The sequence below is a fragment of the Esox lucius genome, chromosome 24 (assembly GCF_011004845.1).
Source record: "Esox lucius isolate fEsoLuc1 chromosome 24, fEsoLuc1.pri, whole genome shotgun sequence".
Taxonomy (NCBI): domain Eukaryota; kingdom Metazoa; phylum Chordata; class Actinopteri; order Esociformes; family Esocidae; genus Esox; species Esox lucius.
Window position 1 is genome coordinate 2,562,164 of NC_047592.1, and position 5,159 is coordinate 2,567,322.

Genomic DNA, 5,159 nt, shown 5'->3' on the forward strand with positions numbered 1-5,159 from the left:
TTTCTGGGAACATTAAAAATGTTTTTCCTGAAATCCTAGTTGGTCTTTCTGTGCTTATTCCCTCCAGATTCTGGGAATAATACAACCAGGGAATTCCAACTGTGAGTTAACAGAAGTTTTGCAACCCGGTCGGTTTTCTTTTCTTTCTTTTTTTGCATAAATCTGTTCTTCTCACTGCTTCCATCTGTTTCTGTCTCTGTCTTCTGATGTCACATAACCTGCACATATGGCCTACGTAGGCCCTTCATTAGACAGGTGACATATGACGCAGTGTCCTTATGCCTGGTATCACCTGTCCTCCCTGTCAGAGTGGGTGCCTGTCTGTGCCCTGTCAACCTGTCTGTCTTTGGGAGAACGACACAATATGGTCACAGTCATGAATCATTAACTTTTTATTGCTTTTATTCTTACTTAGTTCTCTCATTCCTCCAGCCAGGCTTCCTGTCTCTTCCAACTTCTGCTTGTCTATCTTACAGCCTCTCTCTCTTCCAGCATGTCTGTCTCTCCCAGTCTCTGTCTCTCTTTCTCTTCCAGCATCTGTCTGTCTCTCCCAGTCTCTGTCTCTCTTTCTCTTCCAGCATCTGTCTGTCTCTCCCAGTCTCTGTCTCTCTTTCTCTTCCAGCGTCTGTCTGTCTCTGTCTCCCATGGGAGCCTCATTCTGCTGATCAGGCTTCTTATCACTCACCCAAGATACCAAAGCAGTTGTAATATATACAGTAGTTGAAATGCAGTTCAAATGCCTTTATTGTGAAGGCAACTTTATTGTGATGATATGTTCCATACCTGAACATCTTCAGAACCTCCCTGGAGTCCAGTCCTTCTGTACTGAGGGGGAGAAAAACACTGCCGATTTAGCAAAAAACATTTAGCCCTAAAAATGTTTTGTCATTCACTCGTATTCTCCTTTTATTCCAATGAAAAAATCTGTTTAAGCCTACTCTCCCCGGGGCAGAGATGATAGCCAACATAAAGCGAATGACAAACATTTTAGAGAGCGGAGTCTCCTATGATTCTGTTGAATCAGCATGGTGTTTCTCTGAAGAGACGAGAGTGTGGAAAACAGACTGGTCTCTCAAGACTAGCCCCCAACTACCCGACACCAACACACACACACACACACACACACACAGCCCGCTGAATAGAATCGACGCTTTAAAGCCACTGTGCTACCGAAAGGCTGCGTCGCAACCTAAGCCCTCAATAAAAACCGACCCGCCTGAGAGGAGGACAACGCCACACCGATTCACGGTGTCGCATGCAGCCTCACTGGACAGCCGTGGCGGGATTAAACCTCAGACCTGGGACTTCATAAAAGAGGTCCTTTAACGTCCCGCGGGTTGCAGATTAAGCCATGCCTAAGAGGCTGTTTCAGCGGAGGTCCCGGCACAGTTTCTAACGGCCGCGGTATCATGGTGCATTAGCTTCACCGATATGAATAGGGTGCTATGACAGGTCATTTAGTCCCGGAGTTTACCAGCAGATTAGCTGTATTCATGTGTGAATAGACTGTAATCTGGTTAATGCAGCTCATCAGGATGTTTCAGCATCTTTCTGTGACACGTTTACTTTCTTACTGGCTCTGATCCCTCCGTAATGTGTCATGCTCCTATTATTGTTTATGGGAAACGAAAACCCGCAGCAATTCAACCGCAGCAATCACACACACACACAATCGCTACACCATGCCCAGGAGACAAAACGACCTGAATCGTATTATTGTTTTGTTTTTTTCGTCTTCCCCGGTGATCTGAAGTGTGTCAGTGTTCACACACGGATCCTCTGATAGTCTAATTAAAACGACATCAAAACGGGAACGCAGCTCGCTCCGCCTCGAAGGAACAGGAATCCTGTCCAATACCCCGGTCTTACCGTGTGATCATCAGACTCCCTGTTTGACACACTTCAGCTTATTCACCAGGGGTATCGCCTTTGAAATGCTACGTTACGGGACCCTGTTTTCAGCTTGTGTGTGTGTGTGTGTGTGTGTGTGTGTGTGTGTGTGTGTGTGTGTGTGTGTGTGTGTGTGTGTGTGTGTGTGTGTGTGTGTGTGTGTGTGTGTGTGTGTGTGTGTGTGTGTGTGTCCTGTTGTCTTGACACACTGCCGGTTGACGTCTCCCAACAGGGTCAGACGTAACTCATTCAGGCAAAACTACTCTGGAATGTGCACCTGATATCAGTTTAAAACGAGTTAACTTTTTCTGGTGCCTTCAGCGCCAGATCGTTAGTCACGTCTGAGAGAGTTGTGAAAGGCGGACAGAGAAAGGTGAATCTGAGAATCGCATCACCACTAATCTGTTTTAAGAACACACTCATTTAATAATGTCAGACCTCCCTCCAGTTCTGTCTCGGTTGTTTCCACTTCAAGGCGACATGGCCGTAAATATTTGATGATGCTAAGCGACATCTTGAGTTCCGTTTATTTTCCGTCTGCCCGACATCTCTGTCTCAATTCATTTTCATTTTAAAATGGCTTTATTGCCATGGGAAACATTTGTTTACACGGCGAAGGAAATGGAAGACCGTGTGCTTTACATGTAAATGCTTCAAAAGGATGCAGGCGTTTTCAACATTATAAATGTAGTGTTCATGCGATGTGCAAATATTTTATCAATGAATGTCAAGGTAAAATGAAAAGAGGTAAATATTGGTTAGCCTTGTCTTGTTTGTGCTTCACTGGTTGCCTTTCTGTCACAAACTTTGTCAGTGTTTTCATGCTTTCTATGTCTTTCTGGTTTGAGGATAGTGTCTGTCTGAGGTTATACCACTGTCCAGAGGTTTGCAGAAGTGCAGCTCTGCTTCCACCTCATTTTGTGGCCAGTGTGAACAAAGCCTCACTTCTGTACTAGTGCCACATTTGAGGTCAAAGCTAAAATAGAAATGTGTGTGTGTGTGTGTGTGTTTCAGGCAGGTGCAGACTGGACAACCCGTCAGTCTGTCCTACCTGTTTTTGTAGCACAAAATCATCTTCAGCCTTATATAAGAGACGGAAATGGGCCTGTGAAGAGGAAAGGGAAAAATGGGCCGATTTCTGGTCCCACAGCAAAGCCTTCCGAAACCACGTGAGACCACATGATCAAACATCCCTCTGTCAGGGCCTCTGCTTGTTGTCTGTCCTCATTAGGTAACGTCCTCGTTAGCAGAGCTGGAACCAGTCCTGGTACCTGCGGCAGCTCTGGGACCACAGGTGACCCGCCAACACGGGTGGGGGAGGAGAGACGCTGGAAGAGAAGGGGAGGGGTGGGGGAGGAGAGTGGGGGAGAAAAAAGTGTAAGATGGAGTGGAGACGGGAGAATCCATTCCTGTCTAATGTCCCTGTTCCTTTAAGTTTGTTCACTCTTTGTCACCTTCTCCTGTCTCCTTAACCTTCCACACCCACATGACTGTCAGCTGCTTTGAAGGAGAGCTTGAAGACGTCCACTCCTCATTCCCTGTTGAGTCCTCTAATTCAGGACACACAGAACTAGTCAACCTTTGACCGGGAGAGTCCCCCCCATCACCTGACCCCTCTGACCGGGAGAGTCACCCTCCTCCTCAACACCTGACCCCTCTGACTGGGAGAGTCACCCTCCTCCTCAACACCTGACCCCTCTGACTGGGAGAGTCATCCTCCTCCTCATCACCTGACCCCTCTGACTGGGAGAGTCACCCTCCTCCTCATCACCTGACCCCTCTGACTGGGAGAGTCACCCTCCTCCTCAACACCTGACCCCTCTGACTGGGAGATTCACCCTCCTCCTCAACACCTGACCCCTCTGACTGGGAGATTCACCCTCCTCCTCAACACCTGACCCCTCTGGCTGGGAGAGTCACCCTCCTCCTCAACACCTGACCCCTCTGACATAAAACAACATCCCTTCTCTCTGTCCTTTCTTCTGATTAACTGTGTGGTATCTCTCCCCATTCAGTCAACAGAGAATATCTCCACCTAGATCTGATTAACTAGCTCTTAGCCCTGCCAAAGCTGGCTGACTGTCCTGTGTCCAGACAGCGTGTAGATCAGACAGGAGAGCATGGCTCTTGCAATGCCAGGGTGGTGGGTTTGATTTTCATTGGGGGTCGGTACACAAGAGAGAGGGTTGGAGGCTGAGTTGTCCCTTATTGTCCCTTATCACTTCATCCCTCTCTCATCCTTCTCTACATCTCTTGTCATCCCTCCTCTCTCCTCATCCCTCCTCTCTCCTCCTCTCTCCTCCTCCCTCCCTTCTGTCTCCTCTCAGCTGTATCTTGATGTGCATTCTAAATGGCATCCTAACTTCCCTTCATAATGTCCTGTTGATAGCCTGCAGGCCCTGGTAGAAGTGTTTTTTTACAGTGAATGGGGTGTCATTGGGGACATTCTGTCTTCAAAGTCATGTCATCGCCAAATCATCATGACATAGTGCTGATGACAGCGTTTCCAACACTCCGCCGGGTGTTCTCAAACGGGTTGGCCTGCAGGCAGACTCACTCCGGCGTTCACCCCTAAAGGAGCGCTGTGTGACTGTGTTCACGTGTGTGGGTGTCGCTCACACTCCTTCCTTCTTCCTACTTCACTCCCCCCCCCCTCCGTTCTCCCCCTGTTGTCCCAGTCACAGAGTCAGTCCTGGTGTTCAGCCCAAGAAAGAGGAGAGACTGGTGAGGAGAAGGGATAGAGAGATGGATGACAGCAGAGAGATGGACTGTAGGGTCATATGTAAAGAGAGAAATGAGAGGTGGAGGGGAGAGAGGGGATGAGAGGGGGATGAGAGAGTGGAGGGGATGAGAGGGGGAAGAGAGAGAGGTATGAGAGGGGGAGGAGAGAGAGGGGGTGAGAGGTAGAGGAGAGAGTGGAAGGAGAAAAGGAGGAGAGGGGATGAGAGAGAGGGGATGAAATGTGGAGGAGAGAGGTGGAGGGGATGAGAGGGGGAGGAGAGAGAGGTATGAGAGGGGGAGGAGAGAGAGGTATGAGAGGGGGAGGAGAGAGAGGGGATGAGAGGTAGAGGAGAGAGTGGAAGGAGAAATGGAGGAGAAGGGATGAGAGAGAGGGGATGAAATGTGGAGGAGAGAGGTGGAGGGGGAGAGGGGATGAGAGAGGGATGATTTTGGGGGTGAGGTTCGGTGGCTCAGGCTTACAGGTGAAGAGAAGTGATGTCTGAGATGGATTTAGGACTGGACGTGTTTAGAAGATATGAAAGCATCAT